Genomic DNA, 27,949 nt, shown 5'->3' on the forward strand with positions numbered 1-27,949 from the left:
CCAACGCAGCCAAAAATAAAATAAATAAAAAATAAATTAATTAATTACAAAAAAATAAAACACCTTCTTACGATTCGAAGTATACCCATCATTTATTAAGTTATAGTTAAATTGGTCATAATGGCGTCATTTATATTGGTATGTCGTCTTATGTTTACAAAGTTAATAATGTGCTTCAGAATAACAGCTAAAACATATAAGCAATAATTACTGAACAAGGAAATTAAAATACTATTCATGAACACGGTCAAGATTGTTTCAGTGTACCTTAGTGTTAGCAGAATATTTTAATGGTAACATTTTATTTTCTTTCCATAAAAATATACTTTTGTTTAAGTTGTTAACAAGAAATTCTACTGTCTAGTATGAGTTTAAATGTTAATGCTTTAGTTATAAAGAGCATGTGAAGTGTGCATAGAATATATTTGGGGTTTTAATCACCATTTTTAAAATGTTTTGAAATATACATTCAAGCTAACATGAATATAGTAGACAGTATTTGTTTATATATATATTTATTTATTTGGCTGTGTCAGGTCTTAATTGTGGCACGTGGGATCTTCATTGCAGCGTGCAGGATCTTTTTCTTGTGGTGCGCATGCTCTTTGTTGTGGTGCACTGGCTTCTCTCTAGTAGTGGCGTGTGGGCTCCAGAGTGCTCAGGCTCAGTAGTTTTGGTGTGCGTGGGCTCCCAAGTTGTGGCGCATGAGCTCTAGAGTGTGCAGGCTCAGTAGTTGCAGTGCATGGGCTTCGTTGCCTCGCTGCATGTGGGATCTTAGTTCCCTGACCAGGGATTGAACTGACTTCCCCTGCATTGGAAGGCAGATTCTTAACCACTTAGACCACCAGGGAAGTCCCGATAATTAATATTTGAATTGAACTTTAAATTGTATTAAGGATCTTGTAGTGAACATTAATTACAAAGTAGTGACTGAGAGTTCAGATCAACAATTTTGACTTTTGATAAGCAAAACAGAGGACCTTCTCTTTTTTATGTATGGTGAAATATGTAAAAACATTGTTTTACTTCTTAACAGTTTGATTTATTGATATTGGTGAATAGCAAAGTGTTAGTGAACCTGTGTGTAAGTAACCACATGACTACAAGTCACTGATATTTTTGTTCTGTATGTTCTTGTAAAAGTACACTATAATCTTTTATAGTTGTAACAAAGATATGCTCACTTTAGAAGATTTGGAAAGTACAGAGAAAAAGGTGAAAATAACAGTTACCAAGATAGATTAACTATATTTTGATATTTTGATGTTGATTTTCTTCCTGCTCTTTTTCATGTGTCTATATAATCTATTATAAATGTTTATACCAACATTTAAATTGAGATCATACTGCTTCTATAATGGTATTAGATTTTAACATTGGAAATACTGGTTCTTTATAATCATATTTACATGTTTTAGCTAGAATTTGTAGGGGAATATAGTTTTTGCTTTAGAGAAGAGGTCAGCAGAGTTTTTCCGCAAGGGCCAGATAGTAAAATATTTTAGGCTTGGCTGACCAAAAGCAAAGTTTAGGATAGAATACAGATTCTCATAACCATTTAAACCGTAACCATTAAAAAATGTAAAGGCCATTCTTAATTTGTGGGACTTAAAAAAAGTAGACAGCTGTCTGTATTTGGCCCATCAGGTGTAGTTTGCCATACTCTGCTTTAGAAGATTATTTATTTGTATTATATTTACATTTTACAACGTGTGTGTGTCTAAACCTTTCTTTAACAGTTCTTGGCATTAACTACCTCTGAGACACTGAGCCGGCCTCTGTGTTAAAACCCAAGGACCCAGATTGTAATTCTGGTCTTATTACTGCAGGAATCAATTTGCTGGTTCCTAGAGGGAGTGCTGACCTTGACTTAGTAAGATATGATACTTGCTGTCTCCCGTAGTAGAATAACTGGCTGAGCTTAGAAGTAAACATAATTCAGTCTTTACAGGAAATAGGAAAGTGTTATACTTGGGTCTGATGCTAGGAGATGAGGATATTGTATAGGAGGTGTTAGACTTACCTGGAGGTGTTATTTGGCCTTAAAATGTCAAGGCTGCCCTCCCAAATCTAGTTTTCCTTGACCTGACTCTAAATGATTATGTATCGATGTTATTATATTGTATAGATGTTATATTATTAAGTTATTATATAGGAATGTAAAGGAGTAAAGATGGAAAATATAGAAAAAATAGAGCTAAAAATAAATGTCAAAAAGCACTTTTTCTTGTCTTAGGATAAAGATTATATCTTAAAATGTATCCAGAAGGGAAAACCTGCTGTTGATATTGCAGTTCTGTTTATTGTTAAGTATAGTTTTTGTGCATGTGTGTAAATATTATAGTTTCTATTTTCATTTTCTGTGCAAAGCTTTTCCAGTTAACTCTTGTCTGTTTGTTGTTGTTTATGCCTTCAGTGAAAGAAAATGTGTTTGGAGCAGAACAGTAGACTTAAAATAAGATTTCATGCTGTTATTTCAAGCTGTATCCCTAATGATATACAAAAGCCAGCGTTCTGCTTCCTTTCTTGGGATATAGTTACAAACTTACGTATAGACTCATAGTTATCGAACAATTATAAACTGAAGCTTTTTTCAAGGAAACTTCGAAACTTCGTATTAAGATGATTTTCCTTTGTGGTACTTGTATTTGGCAGGAACATTTAGAGGGATAGGGTGTTTGTATTTTTATTTGCCCTTCTAACCAGCAGTTTAAAAATATTGAATCCACACATTTGAGTGGTAAATTCTAGATTACATTTCATAGCTTGTGTTGCCTATAATATTGGAAGTACTTGTTTTAATAAGAAACAAGTGATGATTAGTTTTTAACATGGAGACGTTTGCTGTTTTTAATACTGCTCTACATGTCTGTTGGCCTGTAGCATCCTTCCTGCAGAACTTGGATTAGAGGTAGTATGTGTTTCGGTGGGCCAATGTGTTCTTCTTAAAGTGTGTTTTGGAATACTGCTGAACTTTTAAGAATTTATTAACAACTTTGACCAGAACACCTAAATTAAAAATTTCTTACCACTCGTTAGATTTGTTAACTAAATTCTCAGGTGTTTGCTTTAATTTTATATGGAACTAGGTCATGGAATGAAATAGGATGTTCCTGGCCTACCATCTCACTCACCAAATTAGTTTTCCACCAATGGTAAAGGATTTGTACTGATTTAAGCGTCCATCGTTCCCTAATTCCTTTGCCTTTTTTCTCTCTTCTGCCTTCGTCAATCGTCCCTTCCCATTCAGTGAGTATGTCTCACACTGGACAAAATTAAATGGTTGACCAGATCTAGGGCCATAGGAAAAACCTGAATATTAAACTTGCAAAGAAAAGGATTAAACTAGTGACTTTATCTTCCATGTGATTTAATTGCTACATTATAATGTCTGTTTATTCAATTCAAAGTTTTAATTGGTTAACAATAAAGTATGAGCCTATTTAAGTAATGTTTGGAGGAAATAAGATCTCAGTATTTATTATGAAAAAAGTCATCTTTAGTCTGTGGGTATAGAGACCTGCCTACTGCTTGAATGATGATGGTCTAAAAATTTAAAACACGTTTAGGGTTAATAAAGTTTTATGGCAAAGAATTTAATATTTTTTGAAGAAATAAAAAGCCAGTACTAATTTTTGTGTACCTTAATTCCTTTGAAATGCTCTCGTCAGAACCACAAAATTGAATCTCATATAAATACTGTATTATAGTGTTCTTTTTAAATTTATCGTCATTGACTAATACATGTATAGGAGTTAACTGTCTTATAACACTCAGCGTGGAGAAAAAGTAAGTTGGTTAAAACAAGTCAACAGAGGTTTTAGATTATTATAGAGACACACACCTTTGTTGTGTGATTCCTTTGATATTTAAAAAAAATTTGACCTCCTTAAACTTTAAGCCTTGCTCTCAAATCCAAACCCACTTAAATTTTGTTGCCCTATTCTTTCTGCTCTTGATCTTTGTTGTTGTTGTTGTTTAACTTAAAAAAAAAAGTTTATTTATTCTGGTTGCACCAGGTGTTAATTGCGGCATGCGGGCTCTTCTTTGTGGCATGTGAGCTCTTAATTATGGCATTCGAATTTGTTAGTTGTGGCATGTGGACTCTTAGTTGCAGTACACAGACTCTTAGTTGCAACATGCATGTAGGATCTAATTCCCCAATGAGGGATTGAACCTGGGCCCCTGCATTGGGAGCTCAGAGTCTTACACACTGGACCACAGGGAAGTCCCTCTTTTTTGTTGTTTTTTAAAATTAAAATTTAAAACTTCTGTCAGCAGCCAGTTTGGAAGAGTACAATGGTCACTCTTTTGAAAGAAAATATGTCCTTAATGACTTTGAGTCTACTACTGAAAGTTATTTAACATTTCCTTGAATGATGACTCTTAACTAGTCAGCTGTATGTAAATGGATCACCCACATAAACACCCGGTGATATGCCCATCATGTCATTGTGATTTCCATAAAATGTAAGGAAGCCAGAGTCCTTTTTTTAGTTTCTAAAATATTTTATTTTGAAAAATTCCCCCCAAAGAGGAAAGAACATAGGAAGATATAAAGTTGGATGAGCTGCATCACTTAGGTTTAATTATAAATATCATATTATGCTTTTATCATTTTAATTATTTGAATATTTTTATAATTATACTCTCATTATATTTAATAGTAACACTACAGACACTATAACATTTAAATTTTTTAATTTTTAGTAAAATTTTTTTCTTTCAGTTTTATTGAGATATTATTGACATATAGCACTGTATAAGTTTAAGGTATATAGCATAATGACTTGACTGGCATATATTGTGAAATGATTACCACAGTAAATTTAGTTAACATCCATTATCTCATGTAGATACAAAATAAAAGAAAAAAATAGTTTTTTCCTTGTGATGAGAACTTTAGGATCTACAGTCTTAGCAACTTCAAGATATACCATAAGCAGTGTTAACTATAGTCATCATGCTGTATATCACATCTCCAGTACTTATTTATCTACCTGTAAGTTTGTACCTTTTGACCACCTTCATCCTGTTTCCTCCCACCTCTGGTAACCACAAATCTGATCTCTTTTTCCTTGAGTTTGTTTGTTTTTTAGATTATAATTTGAGATCATATTAGTATTTGCTGTTCTCTGCCTTATTTCATTTAGCATAAGGCCTTTAAGGTCTATCTATGTTGTTGCAAATGGCAAGATTTCCTTCATTTTTATGGTGAATAGTATTCCATTGTGTATATGTACCAATTTTCTTTACCTGTTTATCTGATGGACACTTAGGTTGTTTTCATGTCTTGGCTATTGTAAATAATGCTGCAGTGAATATGGGGGTACAAATAACTCTTCAGCATGGTGATTTTGTTTCCTTCCGATGTATACCCTGAAGTGGAATTGATATATCATATGGTGATTCTATTTTTAATTTATTTGAGGAATCTCCATGCTGTTTTCCATAGTAGCTGTACCAATTCACAGTCTCACCAGTGCATAAAGGTTCCCTTTTCTCCACATCCTTGCCAGCATATGTTACCTTTTGTCTTTTGATTCTAACAGGTATGAGGTGATATCTCATTTTGGTTTTAATTTGCAGTTCCCTAATGATTAGTAATGTTGAGCACCTTTTCATGTACCTGTTAGCCATTTTGATATCTTCCTTGGAAAAATGTCTATTCATGTCCTTTGCCCAATTTTTAATTGAATTATTTGTTTTTTTGCAGTTAAGTTGTATGAATTCTTCATATATTTTAGATATTAATGCCTTATCAGATGTATGATTTGCAGATATTTTGGTCTTTTGTGGTTCCATGTAAATTTAAGGATTGTTTTTGCTATCTCCTTAAAAAATACCATTGGAATATTGATAGGGATTACATTGAATCTGTAGATGGCTTTGGGTTGTATGGACATTTTAACAATATTAATTCTTTGAATCCATGAACATGGAATTTAATTTGTGCCTTAAGTGGAGTCCTTGTTTTCTGAAAGTGCTCTATAAAGTTTTGAAACTTGCAGTTATAGTCTATAATCATAAAAGCTTTTTAGTAGGTTATGACAGTCTTTTCATGAGTTACTATGTGAATTACAGTTTTTTTGTAAATGGAAGGAGAACTCATGGGACTATTTTTTTTTTAATTTTAGATTACTGATGTCTTCTGATAAGGATGTTTGAGAAGTCCATGTGTTAGAATTGAGTAACTGAGAATAGAAGTTAGAGGACAGTTTCATTTTCAGATATGATAGATTAAGCACACGCACCTTATTTCTCCCCCTGAATGCATTTTTAAAACCCGGACAAAATGGATGGGACAGCTATTTGAGGACTCTGAAGAATAAATAATAACATGTGGATTGGGGAAGAAGACTGGAATCTAAAGTATCATCACACTGGCTGTTAGTTTACCATTTTTTTTTCCTTCTGGTATTCCTGAAGCTGAGTTTAACACAGTCTGAAGGGCCACAAGTGGGCACTTATGAATACAGAGGGCTCCAAAAAAAGGCCCAGTAGTTCTGTCTTAAGGAATGGGAAAGATAATGCATAGTATGAATGTGGAAATTCCATCTTTTTTTTTTTTTTTTTTTTTTTTTTCTTTTCTCTGTTCTCTAGCTGTAGTCCTAAGTAACCCTGCGGTGATGGCAATAACCTGCAGGCAAAACACTGAGGGCTGAGAACCTTCGTCTCCAACTAACAAGCCCCCGTTACTCCCCCCTAACCCACCCCTCTCCGTACTCCCACTGCTTGGCCCCAGAGCAGGTACAATAGCAGAACTGTGTGACCAAGCAGGTTACCTAAAACCCCAGTTTCTGGCTAAAGAAGTGAAAAGGGATGCCCGATGGAATTTGAAGGTATTGAGATCATGTAGAGTGAGAAACTTGGGAAAACAATATCGTAAAGTTTTTTGTGGATTCCTGGGCTTGCCCCTCAGCTGTATGTACATGGAAATAACAGACTTTTGTCCAAGTTCTAGACAGTAGTATCCTGATTATTGGATAATACAGAGTGGGACAGATTCAAACAGCACAGCAAAAGGCTTTGAAAATTGAACAGATAATGGAACCATGCCCATAGAAACTGTGTTAGACTTGCAGCCTGAACCTAATCATGCCATCACCTGTTAAAACAAAAATATTAACATTACCCCCTGAATTTAAACAAGAACCAGAATTTTATAACATAATATTTTAAATGTCCAGATTACAGTCCAAAATCATCTAGCATGTGAAGAACCGGGAACATTTCAATTCACATGGGAAGAGATGATCAGCATATACCGTCATGATACAGATGTTAGAATTATATGACAGAGACTATATAGTAGCTATTTTACAAATGTTCCAGTGAGCTATTGTGGATGCTGTTGAAATAAGTGAAAAAGTGGAAAGTCTCAGGAGAGAAAGAGAAGATATAAAAAAGATATGGAATTGTTAGAATTGAAAAATGCAATAAGTGGGAAAAACCCACTGGCTGACTCAATAGCAGAGGGAAAAGAAATTTTTAAAAATCGAGCAGAGCCTCAGGGAACTATGGGAAAATAACAAAATGTTAGACATTTCAAGACATTTTGAGAAAGAATGTGGTGCTGAAAAATATTTTGAGTAATGGCCCAAAACATCACAAATTTAGTGAAAGATGTAAACATACAGATTCAGAGAACCTGAAATAGTTACGATAAACCCAAAGAAATCCATTCCTGGACAGGTCAAAATAAATCTGAAAACTAAAAGCAAGAAGAAAATCTTGAAAGCAACCAGAGAAAAAAATGACATATTACCTCTGGGGGAGCAATGATTCAAATGATTGAGGAATTCTCTTCAGAAACCATGGAGCCAAGAAGAAAATGGAAAATATTCTTAAAGTATGGAAAGAAAAGAACTATCCATAACCAGCAAAAATATTTTTTAGGGATGAGAGTGACATAAGGACATATATAGATGAAGGAAAACTGATAATATGCATTGCCAGAAGACCAGATGTAAAATTTGCTAAAGAATGTTCCTAAGTCAGAAGGGAAAATGATATCAGAAGGAAACTTGGACATCAGGAATAAAAGATCAACAGGAATGGTAAATATCATAGACTGAGTTCTTTAAAATATATTTGATAGTTGAAAGCAAAAATTACAACACTGATGTGGTTTTCAGTGAATATGGGGTAATACATCTATTAAGTGGTAAAATATTGATTCTAAGTAGACTCTGAAAAGTTAAATATGTATATTGTTGTCCCTACTACCACTAATTACAAAATAGAATATTAGAATCACAATGGATAAATTAAAATGGAATGTTAAAAATGCTAAACACAAAAGAAGGCAGAAAAGGGAAAACAGAGAACAAGCAGAAAACAATAAAATGGTAGATGTAAATTCTTACATACGAATAATTTAAAATTTTAAATGCTGTAAACACGTGAATTAAAAGAGATTATTACCGTGCATTAAAAAATGACCCCATTGTATGCTATTAGAAGCTTACTTCAAATAAAATAGTATAGGCATGTTAAAAGTGGAAGGATGGGAAAAGATATACTGTGCAAACACCGATCAAAAGAAAACTAGTGGCTATAGTAAGCAATCAAAATAGACTTTAGAGCAAGGATAATTATCTAGGATAAAGAGTAGCATTACATATTGAGAAAAGGATTAATTTACGAACCCTAAATGTGTGCATACCTAACAACAGAACTTAAAAATACATGAAGCAAAATCTGACAACATAAAGGAGAAATAGAGAACTTAACAATTACAATTGAAGACTTAAACATACCTTTTTTAGGAATAGATAGAACTAGCAGACAGACATCACCAAGGGTACAGACTGACTGAACAGCGCTATCCACCAACTAAATCTAATTGACATTTACAAGAATACTTTAGCCAGCAACAACAGAATATACATTCTTTTCAAGTACATGTGGATATTACCAAGAGAAAATGTACATTGGTCATAATACAAATCTTAACAAATTTAAAAGAATTGAACTCAAAGTATGTTCTCAGACTACAGTGGAAATGAGCTAGGAATCAATAACAGAGAGATAAAAGGAAAATCTCCAAGCTCTTGGATATTAAATAGCAGACTTCTAAGTAATCTCTTGGTTAAAAGAGGAAGCCTCAGAGGAAATTAAAAAATATTTTGAACCGAACAAAACTGAGAATGTAACATACCAGAATTTATGCAGTCCAGGCAACGTTTACAAGAAAACTTACAGCATTCAGTGCTAATATTAGGGGAAAAAAAAGTCCTCAAATTAATAATCTATGTTCCCATCTCAAAAACTAGACAAAAGAGAACAAAATAAATCATAAATAAGAGAAGAAATGAATGAAATTCAAAGCAGGAAGACAACAAAAGTCAGTAAAACCAAAAATTTATAACAGAAGTGGTAGTTCCTAGCAAAAAGAAAAGACATATAGAACCAGTATCAGCAATAAAAGACGATACCATTATGGACCCCACAAGAATCCAAAGGACAGTAGGAATACTAGTAACAACTATATGTGCATAAATTTGACAGATTATGTGAAATGGACCAATTTTTAAAAATAGAATAATTTCTTAGCAAAGTACTTAAACTCACCCAAGAAGTAAAGATTATTGTGCCTAGTCTTAAAACTATTAAATAAATTTAATTCATAGTTTAAAACTTTCCCCAAAAGAAATATCTATACCCAGATGGTTTTACTGGTGAATTCTTCCAAATACTCAAAGAAGAAATGCCATGCAGATTTCTTTGCTATCCGAAAGTAGAGTGTTTTGCATATTTGAAAATATGATGCAAATAAGATTCTCTTCATAAAAGTAACTAAACATATAAAATAGCTAAGGAATAAATTTAAATATATACAGCTTAAATGAATAATAATATAAAACTACTAAGGGACATAAAGAAGACTAGAATTAAAGGAAAAAACACATCTTATTCCTGGATTGACATGCATTGTTTTAAACTAAAGATTTCTTTCTGTAGGTTATTCTGAAGATTTTGTAGGACTGTGAAAAAATGATTTAGGTTTTAGAACTATAGAGTAATTGAGAGTCTTAAATAAGTTGGTTAATTTACTGGCTATACCCCAAAGTTCCTCTGATATTTAAAACTGGGTGAACTGCTTATCTGCACTATTTAATCTGAGCGATTAAGTCTGGTTTATTCCACAATATCTAAAGGTTACATCTGAACTAGTATTCATCAATTTGTTCTGAGCCTTTTTCAAATCAAACCCAATTTTCAGTCTAATTGGATCACACAGTAAGAATTAAAAGGAAAAAAAAAGTGGCAAGACAATATTTCAGTGTAATCTGGATCTATAATACTGTGGCCATAGCAGTGTCTCTGGCTGTTGCTTGCTGTAGTTATTGTTCTGTTGTTTGTCTGGGATTTTTTAAATGGGAAAAATGGGCTTCCCTACACAAAAGAGATATGGAAAGACATAAAATTAAAAGAAGAAGCAAATGCAAAGTGGCAGGCTGAAGGTCACATCCAGCCTACGGAAAAATAAAGGTTTTTGATAAAAACAAAATAATGAGCTGTTTATATATTTTGGAGATTAATCCCTTGTTGGTTGCATCATTGCAAATATTTTCTCCCATTCTGAGGGTTGTCTTTTCATCTTGTTTGTGGTTTCCTTTTCTGTGCAAAAGCTTTTAAGTTTAATTAGATCTCAGTTGTTTATTTTTGTTTTTATTTCCATTACTCTAGAAGATGGATCCAAAAAATATTGCTGTGATTTATGTCAGAGTGTCCTGCCTATGTTTTCTTCTAGAAGTCTTATATTATCTGGTCTTACATTTAGGTCTTTAATCCATTTTGAGTTTATCTTTATGTTTGGTGTTAGAGAATGTTCAAATTTCATTCTTTTACATGTAGCTGTCCAGTTTTCCCAGTACCACTTGTTAAAGAGACTGTCTGTTCTCCATTGTATATTCTTGCCTCCTTTGTTGTAGATTAATTGATCATAGGTATGTGGGTTTATTTCTGGGCTCTCTATCCTGTTCCATTGATCTATATTTCTGTTTTTGTGCCTCTACCATACTGTTTTGATGACTGTAGCTTTGTAGTATAGTCTGAAGTCAGGGAACGTGATTTCCTCCAGCTCCATTTTTCTTTCTCAAGATTGCTTTGGCTATTTGGGGTCATTTGTGTTTTCATACAGATTGTAAATTCTTTTTGTTCTAATTCTGTGAAAAATGCTGTTAGTAATTTGACAGGGATTGTACTGAATCTGTAGATGACTTTGGGTGGCATAATCATTTTGACAATATTGATTCTTCTAGTCCATGCACATGGTATATCTTTCTATCTGTGTCATCTTTGATTTCTTTCATCAGTGTCCTATAGTTTTTGGAGTACAGGTCTTTTGTCTTCTTAGGTAGGTTTATTCCTAGGTATTGTATTCTTTTTGATGTGATGGTAAATGGGGTTCTTTCCTTAATTTCCCTTTCTGATCTTTCATTAATAGAAATTGTATAGAAATGCAACAGATTTCTGTGTAATAATTTTGATATCTGTATTTTTTATTTTTTATTTTTTTCCTGTATTTTTAAACCTTTTTTTTTTTTCAAAAAAAAAAAGAGGAAGGAACTACTTCCCAATTCTCTTTATGAAGCCATAAAATAAAATAAAATAAAATAAAATAAAATAAAATAAAATAAAATAATGCTATTTACAGTAGCTCCAAAAGAATGAAATACTTTGGTATAAATATAATATACATGCATACATAATCTTTATGCTGAAAACTTAGTAATCAGTAATGAAGGAAATAAAACCTAAGTAAATGTAGAGGCATACTGTGTTCATGGATTGGTAGACTCAAAATAGTAAAAATGTCAGTTCTTCCCAATTCAATTTATAGATTTAATACAATTCCAATAAAAACTCCAGCAGTATATTTTATAGACAATCTGACTTTAAAATTGTATGGAAATGTAAAGGAACAGAATGGCTAAAACAATTTTGAACAAGAAGAATAAAAAGAGAAGAATTAAACTTCCTGATTTTGAGTTACTGTAAATCCATAGTACTGCATTGAAGTGCTATGGATAGGTGGAACATAATAGAGTAGTGAGAAACAGTGACACAAATGTGGCAAAAGTGTAAAAGCAGTGTAGTGGGTAAAGGATAGTCTTAATGACCAGTGATTTTTAAAAATTACACTTTTTAAGACAAAAAGACATACTTCAGTTGCAATAATTGGACATCCATTTGTAAGAAATGAATCTTGTTTTAAATTTAATGAAATAATGCCATTTGCAGCAACGTGGATGGATCTGGAGATTATCATACTAAGTGAAGTACATCAGACAGAGAAAGGCAAATATCATATGATATTACTTATATGGGGAATCTTAAAAAATGATACAAATGAACTTATTCACAAAACAGAAACAAACAGACTTAGAGAATGAATTTATGGTTATGGGTGGAGTGGGGTGGGGGGAGGGATAGATTGGGAGTTTGGGATTGACTTATACACACTGCTATATTTAAAATAGATAACCAACAAGGACCTACTGTATAGCACAGGGAACTCTGCTTGATATTCTGTAATAACCTAAATAGGAAAAGAATTTGAAAAAGAATAGATACATGTATATGTATAACTGAATCACTTTGCTGTACACCTGAAACTAACACATTGTTAATCAATTATACTCCAATATAAAATAAAAATAAAAACCAAGATTTCAAAAAATAAATAAATTTACATCTTCTAGAAAAATTAACTTAAAATCAATCATAGACCTAAATGTAAAATGTAAGCTGTTAAACTTTAAGAAGAAAAATAGGATAAAACATTCTTGATCTGGGGTTAGGCAAAGAGTTCTTAGACGTTACATAAAAAAGCAGGATCCATAAGAGAAAAAGTTGATAAATTGGACTTTTTTATAACTAAAAATTTTGCTTTATAGAAGACAATGTTAAGAAACAAAAAGGCATGCTAGAGATTAGTCAGTATTTACCAAGGACTTGTATCCAGAATATACAAAGAACTCTCAAAAATCAACAGTGAGAAAACTAACAGTCCAGTTTAAAAATGGGCATACGTTTGAACAGACATTTCACCAAAGAGTATACAAGGATGGCAAATACACATTTAAAAATTTGTTCAAGGTAATGAGCGATTAGGGAAATAGAAGTTAAAAGCATGATGAGATACTCCTATAAAGCTATTAGAACAGCTAAAATGACAAATTTTTTTAACAATACCAAGTACTGTTGAGAATGCAGATCAGTGGAACTCAAATACATTGATGGTGGGGATGCAAAATGGTATAACTCGGAAACTAACTTTCTTATAATGTTAAGTATATATTTTATGACCTAACAGTTTCCCTTCTTGACATTTACCCTGAAGAAATGAAAATTTGTGTTTGCACAAAAATTAATATATGCAAATATTTGTAGAAGTTATATATCAATATATAGTTATAGTTGGAAAGAACTGAAAATAACCCAGCTGTCCTTCAACAGGTAAATGGTTACACAAAATATTGGCCATTTAGACAGTGACATAGTATTCAGCAGTTAAAAAGAAAAACTACCTATACATACAAATTGAATGAATCTTAAATGCATTATACAGAATGAAGGAAACCACTATCAAAGATTCAGTTCTGTGTGGTTCCATTTATATAACATTCTTAAAAAGACAAAACTATAGTAGTAGAGAACATAAACCTTAAGCCAGAGGTTAAGCTTTAGAGGGAGTAAACAGCTATAAAAGCGTGAGGGAGTTTTTTTTGCATAGCATAATTGTTCTGTATCATGATTTGATACTGGCTTCAAAAATTTGTACATGTGTTACAGTTCAACTGAACACTGCAGTTTTAAAAAGTCAGTTTTGCTGTTTGATAATTTACCAAATATAATTTTTAAAAGAATTAAAATAGAAGTTAGGAAAAATGGGAAAGAAAGGTGGTGATGTAGACCAGAATTGCACCAATATTCAGGAATTTGTTTCTGACTGAAAAAGTGCTGATTTTAATGATATTGTTTTCTACATAATAGAAGAAAGTAAGGTAAAGTTATTATTTTAAAAAACATTTAACAATGTTTCATTTCATAATGTTTTGCTAAACTTTCTAATTTTTTGTTTTTAATTTAGAATGTTCACTCATCTGTGTAGTAAAATTTGAAAGAAAAAACTTATTCCATGTATGTAAAATCCTTGATGAGTTTTCATTTTGACCTTTACAAGCTATTTTACTTCTTGAGATCTGTTTTTTAAATGTATATAATAAAGAATGATAACACATTTATAAATAACACAAGAGTCAAAGCAAAAAATCTCAAAAGTAATCTCGGGGACTTCCCTGGTGGTCCAGTGGCTAAGACTCCATGCTCCCAGTGCAGGGGACCCGGATTCAATCTCTGGTCAGGGAGCTAGATCCCACTTGCTGCAACTAAAGATCTTGTGTGCCGCAACTAAGACCCGACACAGCCCAATAAATAAGTGATTTTTTTTTTTTAAAAGAGTAATTTTAAATTATTTTGAGCTTAATGAAAGAGAAAACACAACTTATCAAAATTTGTGGGATGCAGTGAAAAACAGTGCTTAGAGAGAAATTTATAGCATTGAATGCATGTGTTAGAAGAAATATCTAAAGTCAGTAATGGAAGCTTCCACCTTAGGAAACTAGAAAAAGAAAAGCAGATTAAATCCAAAGTAAGTAGAAGAAAAACAATAAAAATTAGAGCAGAAATAAATCTACGAATTTGATGATAGGAAATCGAGAGAAATATCAATGACCAAAAGCTGTTTTTTCGAAAAGATAAAATAAGTGCTGATGAACTTGATGCTTTCCTAGGTCCACTTTTCAGAGTCTAATTTTGTTTTTGTTATCTGTATCTCTTTATTAATGATTTCTAAATTTGCACATTAAGCCTGATTATTATCTCCACTGTAATAGTTACCATGACCAGGGCTTGGCTTCTCTTTCTTCTTTTTTTGTCTCTCACTGATGTAATTCTGCGTTAGTGTTTATTTTGCAGGTGTACATTTAATATGCCTCTGTAGCCATAGTTTTTCCTAGTCATAAATTTTAATTTTTTTTCTGAAAGTCTTTTAATGCTTTAATTTATATTTCAATGTCCAGGAATCCCACAAATTGTATTGGTTTTTGTAGGTTTCATGTCATAGTTTTGAATATCAGCCTGCAATACTTCAGTAAGCATTTCATGGAAAAGGTACTGCTCCTGTATAACTGCATCATGATTATCATGATAAAGAAAATTAATAGCAGTTACTCTAATACTGTTCCTATTTATATTTCTTGAATTGTCACAGAAATGCCTTCTGTGGATTTTTTTTTTTTTTTTTTTTTTGGCACACGGGCTTAGTTGCTCCGCGGCATGTGGGATCTTCCTGGAGCTGGGATCGAACCCGTGACCTCTGCATTGGCAGGCGGATTCTTAACCACTGCGCCACCTAGGAAGCCCCCCTTCTGTGGATTTTTAAAAAATATTCTTGTACTCACTTTGGCAGCACATATACTTAAATTGGAATGATACAGAGAAGATTAGCATGGCGCTTGAGCAAGGATGACACGCAAATTTGTGACGCTTTCCATATCTTTACTGGCACAACACTGTAAAGCAGTTATACTCCAATGAAGAGCTTAAAAATATTCTTTGCGTTTGATTGTTACATATTTTTAGTTTCTTTAATTTAAAGCAGTTTCCTTTACAACTGACTTTTTAAGGAAAGCAGAACACCCGTCTAGTAGAGTGGCTCATATTCTGGATTTGTCTAATTTTTCTCGACGTGTCATTTAATGTGTTCCACTATCTCTGATTTTTATTGAAACATTCATAAAACATTTTTTGACAATAAAACTTTGTAATTGATGCTATGTATAACATCAAGAGGCACATTCTGTTGGTTGCTTTTTTTTTAAGGTGGATAACATTTTATTTCATTTTATTTTTTATTGGAGTATACTTAGTTTACAATATTGTGTTAGTTTATACTGTACAGCAAAGTGAATTAGCTATACGTATACATGTATCTCCTTTTTTTTTGGATTTCCTTCTCATTTAGGTCACCACAGAGTGCTGAATAGAGTTCCACATATGTATGTTAATATACGAAATTTGATTTTCTCTTTCTGACTTACTGCACTCTGTACAACGGTCTCTAGGTCCATCCATGTCTCTACAAATGACCCAATTTCATTTCTTTTTATGGCTGAGTAATATTCCATTGTATATATGTACCACATCTTCCTTATCCATTCCTCTGTTGATGGACATTTAGGTTGCTTCCATGTCCTGGCTATTGTAAATAGTGCTGCAGTGAACATGTGGGGTGCATGTATCTTTTTCAATTATGGTTTTCTCTGGGTACCCAGTAGTGGGATTACTATTTTTAGTTTTTTAAGGAATCTCCATACTGTTCTCCATAGTAGCTGTATCAATTTACATTCCCACCAACAATGCATGAGCGTTCCTTTTTCTCCACACCATCTCCAGCATTTCTTGTTTGTAGATTTTTTGATGATGGCCATTCTGACTGATGTGAGGTGATACTTCATTGTAGTTTTGATTTGCATTTCTCTAATAGTGATGTTGAGCATCTTTTTGTGTGTTTGTTGGCCGTTTGCATGTCTTCTTTGGAGAGATGTCTATTTAGGTCTTCCGCCCATTTTTTGACTGGGTTGTTTGTTTTTTTGATATTGAGTTTTATGGGCTGTTTATATATTTTGGAGATTAATCCTTTGTCAGTTGCTTTGTTTGCAAATATTTTCTCCTATTCTGAGGGTTGTCTTTTTGTCTTGTTTATGGTTTCCTTTGCTGTGCAAAAGCTTTTAAGTTTCACTAGGTCCCATTTGTCTATTTCTGTTTTTTTTCTCATTACTCTAGGAGGTAGGTCAAAAAGGATCTTGCTCTGGTTTATGTCAAAGAGTGTTCTGGCTATGTTTTCCTCTGAGAGTTTTATAGTGCCTGGCCTTACGTTTAGGTCTTTAGTCTATTTTGAGTTTATTTTTGTATATGGTGTTAGGAAGTGTTCTAATTTCATTCTTTTACATGTAGCTGTCCAGTTTTTCCAGCACAGCTAGACTTTTTTCCATTGTACATCCTTGCCTCCTTTGTCATAGATTAGATGACCATAGTTGCGTGGGCTTATCTCTGGGCTTTCTGTCCTGTTCCATTGATCTATATTTCTGGGTTTTTTAATCAATTAATTTTTATTTATTGGCTGCATTGGGTCTTCATTACTGCACACCAGCTTTCTGTAGTTTCAGAGAGCAGGGGCTGCTCTTCATTGCAGTGCACAGGCTTCTTATTGAAATGGCTTCTCTTGCTGTGATGGGTTTCTTAGTATGCATCACCATTTTTGATATCACCCTTACAAAGCATTTATTGAACATCTTTCTTTGCTTGTTGGGTGTTATAAGTGTATTGATTAAGTTGATTGCTTTGCTGAGAGAGAGCAGAAGAAACACTGATAAATATGTCAAGGCTATATAGATAAGCAAAAGATTAAGCTCATGTGGGACATCTCTGAATTTCTCAACTCACATTTATTCCGTGCTATGTGATGTTCACAGTCCCAAAGGAGAGATGTCCTTTTCATCCTGCCTGGCTCATATACTTAGCCCAAGTTGAAATTAAACACTTCCATAAAATTTTCCACATGCAATTTGAAAATAAAATGAACCCCCATGTGTCTGTTATGTAAAATCAGTTTTTGTTTCTTTGGGGTTTTTTTGATGAAATGAGCTCTTCGGATATGTATATTTGAAGGCAGATATAAGTAGCCTGTGGGGGGGAATCATAGGGACTTCGTAAATAGGGAACTCAGGTTTAGAGGTAATGCTTTCTTTACCCAATGTGGGTTTGTATATTTCAGATAGATGTATTAGCAAGTTCTGACTCTTTCCTTTGTATACATGATTTTATTTCCTTTTGCATGCAATATGTTTTGCTTTTTTGTTCCTCCTGCTTTCCCCACCTTTTGTAAACTCCTTGACAATAAGTGAAGGCCAGGAGAGATGCAGACTCTAAAACTTGGACCCAAGTAGAGAATATTGGTAATGTTCATTTTATTTGCTGGCAGGGAAGCAGAGGTAGGGTAATGAGAGACAGCTTAGATGCTAAACTCTGAGACTTAAATACAAGATATAACCTAACTTAGTAAAAAAAAAAAAGTTGAAAATTCTTCATCAAAGCAAAAATTTTAATTAAGTCCACCTTAGCACTGACAGGACAGAAGAATAGGAAGGAGAGACACAGTAGAATCACTTCACTTTGATTTGCAGAAGACCAACTCATAGTTGGTCAAAGTTAATCTCTTTTATAAGGGAAGTCTTTTTCCTTCTTTAAAGCATTAAGTAAGGGAAATAGTTATTGTCTAATTTGCTGATCATCTAAAAACAGCCCCAGGACAAGTGATAACCACCTGGATACTGGGGTGTATGGATAGGGCTGATGTAGTCAGTCTAGTTCTGTAAGTTTGGATACCTTCTTAATTTTGGAGGATGATTAACAAGTATTCTTGTGGATGATAAGTCCTCAGATGTTCTTAATGTTATATTCCCTAAAATAGAATTTCTGGCAGTTTTTGTGGCTTCATTTCTATTTAGTCATATTGCTGTGAGTCTGAGAGCTGGGCAGGTGGAGCCATGAGTGGTGCTCTTTAAAGATTTTAGGAATTGGAAAATACCTAGAATCTTTCTTAAAGGAAGATGGCATTTGAGTGTGTGCTGGCTTTCTGCTGGACTCAGCTTGACACCATCAATATAGGGATTGTATAAAATGTTTAATAAAATTTTTGTTCACTGTGGTAGTTATTTTAACTTTTTGAAGTGATTAAATGTTAAAGAAACAAGGAAACCAGCTGTGTTTTGCCAAATAATGCTTTTCTCCCATCACCTCATTACCTTATTTCTTGTGTTGGCAAAAATTAATTTTCATTTCAGGTATTTACAAAGAGTTTGAAGGCTGTCTATTGGTTTGTAAAGAATTTTATGATTTCAAGGACTTCCCAGAAAAGTAATTGCGTTTTGAAAGCCAACTATGAAAGTGGACCTAGAAAGTGTTATCCTGTTTTTCTCCATGTGATTAACCCAAATTATAGAATGTTTCAACTTTGTTGCTTAGCATGAGATTATATGAAATGATGCTATGATATCTAAATTGTTTGTTTTTTTAATTATTATTTATTTTTGGCTGCATTGGGTCTTTGTTGCTGTGCATGGGCTTTCTCTAGTTGTGGTGAATGGGGGCTTCTCATTGCAGTGGCCTCTCTTGTGCTGCAGCACATGCTCTAGGTGCGAAGGCTTCAGTAGTTGTGGCACGTGGGCTCAGCAGTTGTGGCTCACAGGCTCTAGATGGAGGCTCAGTAGTTATGGCACAAGGGCTTAGTTGCTCCTCAGCGTGTGGGATCTTCTTGGCCCAGGGATTGAACCTGTGTCCCCTGCATTGGCAGGTGGATTCTTAACCACTGTGCCACCAGGGAAGCCCCTCTAAATTATTTCTAAATGTTTGCATTCTGCTGTCATTTCAGGAAAGTATTTCCTTCCTCTTAAGCCAGATCTTAGCAGGAGGAGTATTTTTCTGAATTTTAATTTGTTTAGAGAAAATAGAATACTTACATTGGGAAATCGTACTATGATTAGAATTAAAATATGAAAATCACATAAAACATAAGATTATGAATAACCTGATGTTTAAAATAGTAAATTAATATGTTCAGTTTCTGTTATTTGAGTTTATAGGGGAAGAAGTGTTGTTCCTGCCTGGAAAACTGTGTTAATAGGTGTAGATACTGAGGTCCTTAACATGGTCATAACTTGCAGTGTATTGATTTTTCTTTTAAGGGAAAATATTTTGGTTCACTTTAGACCATCAGAGAAATACTGATGGCCTTTCTGTTTTACAGTATTGTTTCTCCAGCTATTAAAATGTACAAACAGTACAAACTATTATAGATATTTTAACTCTTGTGTGCTCTATGGAACTACAAATGTGACTCTCAGAAATTGTTGCAGATTGGATTCCGTGGGAACCTAAGATAGAGGTTAGCTTACAAGATGTTCATTGAGTACCCTTGGGATCAATATCTGTGAAAAGGAGAGGAAGGACGCAGGATTGACAGAGGGAAGAGTTGAGTTATGATTAAGGCCCAGTGACATCCCTGACCAGCCCTGCTGTGTATTCAGTTGCTTGAGTGTCCCTTCAGAGTTGTCCTGAGTTGGGCTAAGACTGCCAGGCTTTTAGTTTTGAGCGGATCTGTCATTGGATGTGGGCTGCCCAGGAAAAAGCACAGTGTTGGGCAAAGCTGTCTCTATAGTACAGGTGTTCCCCAAATGCACATTGCAGTATTCTCCACAGCAAAGTTTTTGTTGAATCTGGTGTAATTTCTTTTTTTGCTTATTTTTCTTTGTAGTTTCTTTTGTGCCTCTGAGCTAAGTATATATCACTTGCCTTCCTCTTTCTCTGAGCAAGGGTAAGAGGCTTGACTTACTTTAACTGCCTTAAAGAATTACCGAGAGTCTCTAAGAATAAGTACTTTTAAAAATGCTTTGAGGGACTTCCCTGGTGGTCCAGTGGTTAAGACCTCACGCTTCCAATGCAGGGGGCCGGATTCAATCCCTGGTTAGGGAACTGTGAGGGTGAGTCAAAAATCATCCGTACTCCAGTTATATTAAAACTTCTGTTGGCCGCAGTGTTATTAGTGCTTTCTGTTCAAGGCTACTGTCTCCCCAGTCACTGCTGTTCAGGTGTGAATGTGTTACATCAATTCCTTTGTAACTGTGGTGCAAGCAAAAATGGATGCCCCGCTTGTAATTTGCACGAATGAAGAGCAGCATGAAGTGTCATTTTTTTGTGGTCTGAGGGTGTACCTGGTGCCATTATTTATGGAATACTTTGTGTGCAGTATAGAAAAAGTGTTTTGTTGTGAAGAAGTGTATGTGAATGTATAGAGATGTTCAAGGAAGGTCACACAAGTGTTAGCCATCAAGAAGGAGCCGGATTCATTTCTGATGAAGTGAAGACAGTGGTACATTTGTGGCTTGCAGCTCAGCCTAAAACATTTTTTAATGAGGGAATACAAAAGCTTGCTGACAGATGGAGAAAGTGTATTGAAAAGCAAGGAGATTATGTCGAAAAATGATGTATTTGTCTTTTCTAAAAGTTAATTAAAATAAATTCTACCGCCAGAGTGCAGATAATTTTTGACTCACCCTCGTAGATCCTGCATGCCACAACTTAAGAGCCCACGTGCTGCAATGAAAGATCCTGCATGCTGCAGCGAAGATCCCGCATGCAGCAATGAAGATCCCGTGTGCGGCAACTAAGACCTGGTGCAACCAAATAAATAAATAAATAAATAAATATTTTTTAAAATGCTTTGAGATAATTATATATAAGATGTTACAGACTTGTTTCTTTGTGAAGCTATAATGAGTAAAAAGAAAAAGAATGTATTTTTCTGTTTTGCATTTCCATGTACATGATCTCCCTGGTTGTGTGAGGCATTTAATCTGTCTAGGGTGGGATGGGGATGGAATATACTAGAAACACAGATAAAATTTTTAAAAATTGGCTTCTGATTTTAGTTTATTCAGTAAATATGTATTAAGTGCTCACTATGTACCAGGTGCTGTTGTAGACTAGAGATAATAGAGAATTGCAGCAAGAGAATGAGCTGAACAACTAAGCATTTTCAGCAAGATGAAGCATTTCTAAAGTCCTGTGTTTTATCAAGAATTAAGCCTGAAGTACTGAAATTGTAGGGTTTCTTCCATAGTATAGAGAAGATACTATAATACAGAGAAGTTCTTTCGACTTGTCTTTTAATCTGAAGAAACTCTCTGTACATTTTGAAGTTGACATCTAAACTTTTAAATTATGAGTTTAATAATTGCAAAAGATATAATTTGGGTCTTTGGTATTGACATTTAGAAATAAGGTAGTTACATTGCTCTTTTAAATGTATTCAGTGGAATCGAAATGCCTTAGCAATTTGATACCTGCCAACATCTCTTAAAAAATGGTTAGGTACAGGAAGCTGGTGTTGGTCACAAAGTGAAGCAGTCTGTGTTTCTAATGCAGACTACTGCTGTATTCTGGACTGTGGCTCCTTCCAGAAATTGACCTTATTGCCTCACAATGATGCAGACTACTGCTATATTCTGGACTGTGGCTCCTTCCACAATTGACCTTATTGCCTCACATTATGTGGGTTACTGTCCGTGCCTGCTGTGGCAGATCTACATTATACCTTTGGCTCCCTCTTGGAGCCATTGGTAGTTCCTCAGTGCTGTTGACACTTTTTCAGGTTACAGTGTTGCCACAGCAGTCTGATCAGCCAACTCTGACCACACCATTGTGGCCCTTGAAACTAATCTGTGTCATGTGTTCATGTGTGTCAGACCATGTGCATCGTGACAGTGGTTTGCCTTTAATCTCCAAAGCCACTCAACAGTTGGCTGATAGGCAAGGTATTCAGTGGACCTTTCATATTCCCAATCATCCACGGGCATTATCCGGTATTGTTGAGTATTGTTTGGAATGGTGGGAAAAAAAGAAAAGACTCAAAACATTTTTGACCCTCTTTCATATCCTCCTGGTTATCAGTAAGTGATTTGGTCACTGAATAGGGATATCCCAAGAAAGGGATCATCTTCTTTTGCCTGCTTTCTGGATGATGATCAGGATGAAAGGGGTAGGGAGTTACACAGACCCACCTTGAAAATTCCTGGGCATGGTGGATCTTTTTTAAAAAAATAACCTGAAGGTAGTCCCAGGACAGCCTGGTTGGTATATCCTCCAGGTGGCAGCCTATCTAAATGGGTCTTAGGGGATTCAAAGTTAATTCTCATTCAGCCACCTAGTTTCTTTTGTTGGGTTCTAGGGTCCTAGATTATAAGGATAATGACCGTTTGGTCAAATAAACAGATTACCAAGTCTCCCTAGAATGGCTCACATGTGTCAGAGTGAGATCACATATAATTATTCTCTGGAATTTTTATTTTAAAAAAAATTCTTGTTTCTCTTGCACTTGACTATCAGATGATGAGTTGGGATCTGAGGAGGAAATTATTAGATAAAAGTTGAATTTATAGCTACTGGAATGGGAGAACTTAGTTTTTCCTGGTTCCTGGATTGGGGAATATGTTAGGCCCTGGGAAGTAAGCAGGGGTGAGGTGGGGTTATTAGTGATCTTTATCTTTCAGAGCTGCCCCCAGAACTCCTCCAGAAGGAAAACTTCCAGTGCAGCACTCCCAAACTGTTGCAAGTGCCTTAAATTTAACTGAGTGCTGGGGCTGCTGTTCATCCCCAGGTGGCTCTGAGCATGATTTGCTTGTCATTCCTCTTAGCCTTGTTGAGAGGTCTATTGGAAATAGCAGGGGAGGGCCCCACTCCTGTACCTCCTACACAAAACATCTGTCAACACTTCCAGATGCCTTCCCTGCCCTCATTCCAGTAGCCATTGCTCAGTCATTCCATGAAGTGGCTGCATGCCATCTGACTGATGTTTGGACATACAGGACAGATTGGATTGACTTTTCTTAGGCAGTCTCCAAAAAATAAGGACTAGACTCAGTTATTAAAACTAAACTGGAAACTCTAAGGCACACCAACCTGTTAAAAGAACACATTTGATGTACTGTCAGCCTGTGCCGCTTGACTGATTTAGGTCTCTTTTGTGGACTTCCAACAACCGTAAATAAGCTCTTTCCAGCATTGTACTTCTTGTAGGGAAGCCAGACATTAACTTCCCTCCTTACCCAAAACATAGTGATTTGCACAGTAAGGAGAGTTGTAAGAGACCTTCAGGTATTTAATGAAACATTGTATAGTTTTCACATGATTGTAGAATTCTCTCCAAAATTAGGCTAACCTTGATTACTTAGGGGAACTTCTTGGAGGGATGGCTGATTCATTACTTAGGTATACTCTGCAGGCAGTTATCCCTAGGATGGAGTTAGGGTAGGTGTTATGAAATGGGTCCCTGACTTTAGCTGAAGTTATCCGTGATACCAGCTCATCTTTAGAAGGTATTCAGCTCAGCCTGAAGTCACTGGCCAGGATTGTTATGGGTGATAGAATTGCCTTAGATTTCCTTGTGAGCCAGCTGGATTACATGGCAGAATCTGTGCAGTTGTTAATATTTATTCCTATACCAGGATTAATGGTCTAAGTGGAAAGGTCATTTTAGACACATAAAAGAGAAAGATATTTGGATTTCTGAGGTTGACCCTGATGGTTTATGGGATTTGTTCAGCTGATTTAGCCCAGGACCCTGGAGGACCTGGTGGAGGTCTTCATCTTGCTTCTTGAGTCCTGTCCTTAGTTACACAATGCCTAAGACAAATTAAATAGATTTGGCCCTTCCTTTGTCCATCAGATTAATCAGCTTGATTGATAGAATGGAATGCTTTGGAAAAATTTGCCAGGAGTCCAAGACAGTGTAGAAACAATGGACACATAGTGTTGGAGGTAATTTTCTAAGGGCCTCTTACATTTCTGCATGTTTTGCAAGCAGAGGCACTGACTGCCTCTTCGTTTTGGACTGTCCTTTCAAGAATGTATAGTAAACAGCCTTGAAAAAGAGACAGAGTGCCTCTCTCTGGAGCAAAGGGCAGGTATGTTTACTGTTCGGTATAATAGAGATGAATGTCTCTCTTCAGAGCTAAGGTCAGACATACTCACTGCATACTGTAAAAGATGTGGGCTCCCTAAACTCAGACTTCCTCCCCTGTAAACTCACTGTGTGTGCAGACATCCATTTGGGCTCATCCGCATTGCTGCCATGGGATATGGGAGTAAGGGGAACTAATGCATATATGCTGTTGCTCATGCTGCTTGCTGGGATGTGAGTCATAAAGTAGTTCATCTCTGACTGAAGAACCACATGTCTTCTGCTTTCATCCATGAAACTGTGACAGTCTACCTTGTTAGTTTTCTAATAGGGCAAAATCTCAGACATGTCACAATTCTTGCTCTCTCTGGAGTATCCATTTGGGGGCCCCATACCTCTATTTTAAAAAATGATCTATTTGTCCATAAAAGTCAAAACTTGAGCTAGAAGGAAGAGTTGGGTAGTTGCAACAGAAACCATATGGCCTACGAAGTCATCAATCACTATCTATCCCTTAAAAAAAAAGCTTATAGAGCCCTGCTCTAGCACTCTAGCCCAACATTATTTCCTTTAAATATACTTGCAAAAATGTGTCAAGATAGATGTACAAAGATATTCACTGCAAGGTTGTTTATTAGAATAAAAATAAAACAGTCAACAAGAAAATAACTTCAGAAATTATGAAAAGATCTAGATTTATTGCCTCAACATTGATTTGTCTTGTAGGTTTTCACAAATCATCCCTTGCACTGAACTCTCCCACTGAGTCTGAGGCACCACATTACATACTGGAACTTCAATATATGTGAAACACAGATCTCTTCTTCACATAGGTTTCTTCCTCACCCATAATAAGGGTTTGTCAGACAACGCAATCCAGGAGAGGAGGCAAGGGCCACCAGATTAGTTGGGCAAGCCTCTGCATATTGCACGCTCCAGGGAGTGCAAGGATCATCCTGTAAGATGCTAAGGTATTGCTGTTAAAGTTTGCATGTTAGTCTAAAGATCTTTGAAAGCCATTCAAAAGATTGTCATTGGGAAAAACAAAGCAAAACAAAATAAAAACCAAACAAAACAGATTGGAACAACAGTAGCAACAACAGAGGTATTGCTTTTGATGAGCCACAGTAAGTACTGATTCTTTTTGATTGAGGGATGGTGGCAGTGGTGGGGAAACCCTCTTGTGTGCTCAGGTGTGAGGATAGAAACCTTAAATGACTGGAAGGCCTATACTGACTGAGGTTTAGGAGATAATTAAATTGACTTCTTTAATGAGCCTTTACTAGGAAATCAAGACCAAACTGTTTTTAGAGTTTGATAGCCTGTTAAGAAGGGGTGGTGTTGATAGTCTAGTAGAAACTTGAATTTTACGAATCCATCTAAGGAGAAAGAAGGCAGAGTTCTAATATGTGGCGGCCAGCATTGGCCAAAATGCAGTTTTTAGTGATCAATATTGAACACGTTTCAGAAGTATTTTGCTCACTGCCTCTAGAGGAGTTGTATTTTCTCATTGCCTTTTAGTTATAAATTTAGTAACCAGGTGTTTTGAACAGCAAATCAGTATTATTTCATTCTTTGGTTAGACAAAGGAATTAAAATTATTTTTATTCACAGTCTTAAAAATTTATAAAAATTCAGTCAGGTTTAATTGTACATTTGACATCCTCATGGGAAAAAAAGGGTGTATGAGGTAGGGATTTTCCTTGAAAATCTAGTAGATATGTCATATGTGTGTAGCCCAGTATTAACAGATTTTGGTCAGGAAGTAAGTGATGAAACTGTCTATAATTGAGGTAGGAGCAGAGGCAAATATATTGAGTGCATTTTAAGGTCCTTTTGCAAGGAGTTCAGTGTGTTGTAAACATTTTGTTTATATTTCTTCAAGTGTGGAAGTGGAGAAGTAATACCTTACATGCAAGGTTTGACACATTGATAGGGCTGTCTTTAAAAAAGTGCTTTTTTCTCCTTTTGAAAAAAATGTAGTGAGGGGAAGACCTGTTATTATGTAACTCGTTGCCTAATTTCCATAGATTATGTTTTGCTCTGGACATTACATTTCCAAATATACAAACGACATAAGGTAGACAAGCAACATAGAGAACCATTATGTCTTACTCAAAGGTAATACGAACCAACTAGCTGAATAGGATCACTTGGGAAGTGTACTCAACTAAATAGATAGATTGTTTAAGTGTTTATTTTCTGTATGGGCAGTTAGGAAAGCATGTTATTTCAGGTGGCAGACATGGAAGAATTTTGGGACTATGTAGGTGGAACAATGCTGAGCTTTCTTCTTTAATCAGGGAAGACTTCATGAAAGAGGATGAGTAAGTGTGGATAAGATGCTGAGGGTGGTGTGACTATCTTTGTGAAGAGCTTCAAAATCAAGAGGAACAATCTATCATTTTTGAAATTAAGGATAACAGGCTTTCATTTTTGTATTATATGACGTGAGTGGAGGAGGTAAAACACATTAACACCAGTATAACACTACACGAAGTCAATTTTTTTAGACTTCGTGTAGCGTTATACAGATTTTATGTTCACTCATGTTTTCTCTAACTAGGTTAAGAGCATTCTGAGGGTAGGAATTATCTTTTCTGCTTCTTTTTTTGCCCCACATAGAACAAAATTATAGACTTTATCCTCACAAAAAATTCAGTTTTTAAAAGATAGTTTAAGATTTCAAATATGGAAAGCTGAAACATTTTGTTAGCTATTGGGCAGAATGTGAGTAAAGAGAGGACTTGGGACCAAGAGTTGGGGCAGAACCTTTAAACTATTTTTAGCTTTGAGGGACAAGCTGAGGTCAGAGTGTCATGCTGAAATTGGAGTAAGCCTCCTGAGTGTAGCAGGTTAGACTCTTGGTGGGATAGGAAACATTGGCATTGACAGTGCATTATTATACAAGGGCGTGCCAGGATTCTCTTCAATCATCAGAAAATAACTTGGGAATGCTATTCAGAATGAGATCCATGCCTCAGAATCCATAGTAATAGAAGTATTCATGTAGGATAGGAGTCAGGTAAAGAAGTGAGTTTGACCCTTATATGACTTTATTACAGTGACTGAAACCTAGGAGATATGAGCTCATCTTTAGTATAGTGCCTATAATGGTAGGAAGTGTGATTCTGATTAGTTTTAAATTTCTTTTTTTCTTTTAATAATCTTATACCCTGGTTATCATATTTTTTGGACTGGTCCTATCTTGTCAGGCCATGGGACTGGTAATTGGAAGTAGTAGTAGCCTGATTTTATGGAATTTCCGAACTGAAAGAATAGGTTACTGTTGGTGGCTCACACAGGTGGGAGTGGAATAATCTGCATGGTGCCAGGTGGTTTTCTTTCTTTTTAAGG

At 35.1% G+C, this 27,949-nt stretch overlaps 1 protein-coding gene and 1 non-coding gene across 12 annotated transcripts in view; both read left to right on the top strand.

The window, feature by feature from the left end:
* Positions 1-27,949, top strand: part of TCF12 (transcription factor 12) — a 375,921-nt gene that overhangs the window by 78,245 nt on the left and 269,727 nt on the right. The window lies entirely within an intron of this gene.
* On the top strand, positions 15,469-15,575 carry LOC130847248 (U6 spliceosomal RNA). The gene has a single exon (XR_009052032.1). It is a non-coding gene; the product is annotated as a U6 spliceosomal RNA (small nuclear RNA).

This window comes from Hippopotamus amphibius, chromosome 2, assembly GCF_030028045.1.
Source record: "Hippopotamus amphibius kiboko isolate mHipAmp2 chromosome 2, mHipAmp2.hap2, whole genome shotgun sequence".
Lineage (NCBI taxonomy): Eukaryota > Metazoa > Chordata > Mammalia > Artiodactyla > Hippopotamidae > Hippopotamus > Hippopotamus amphibius.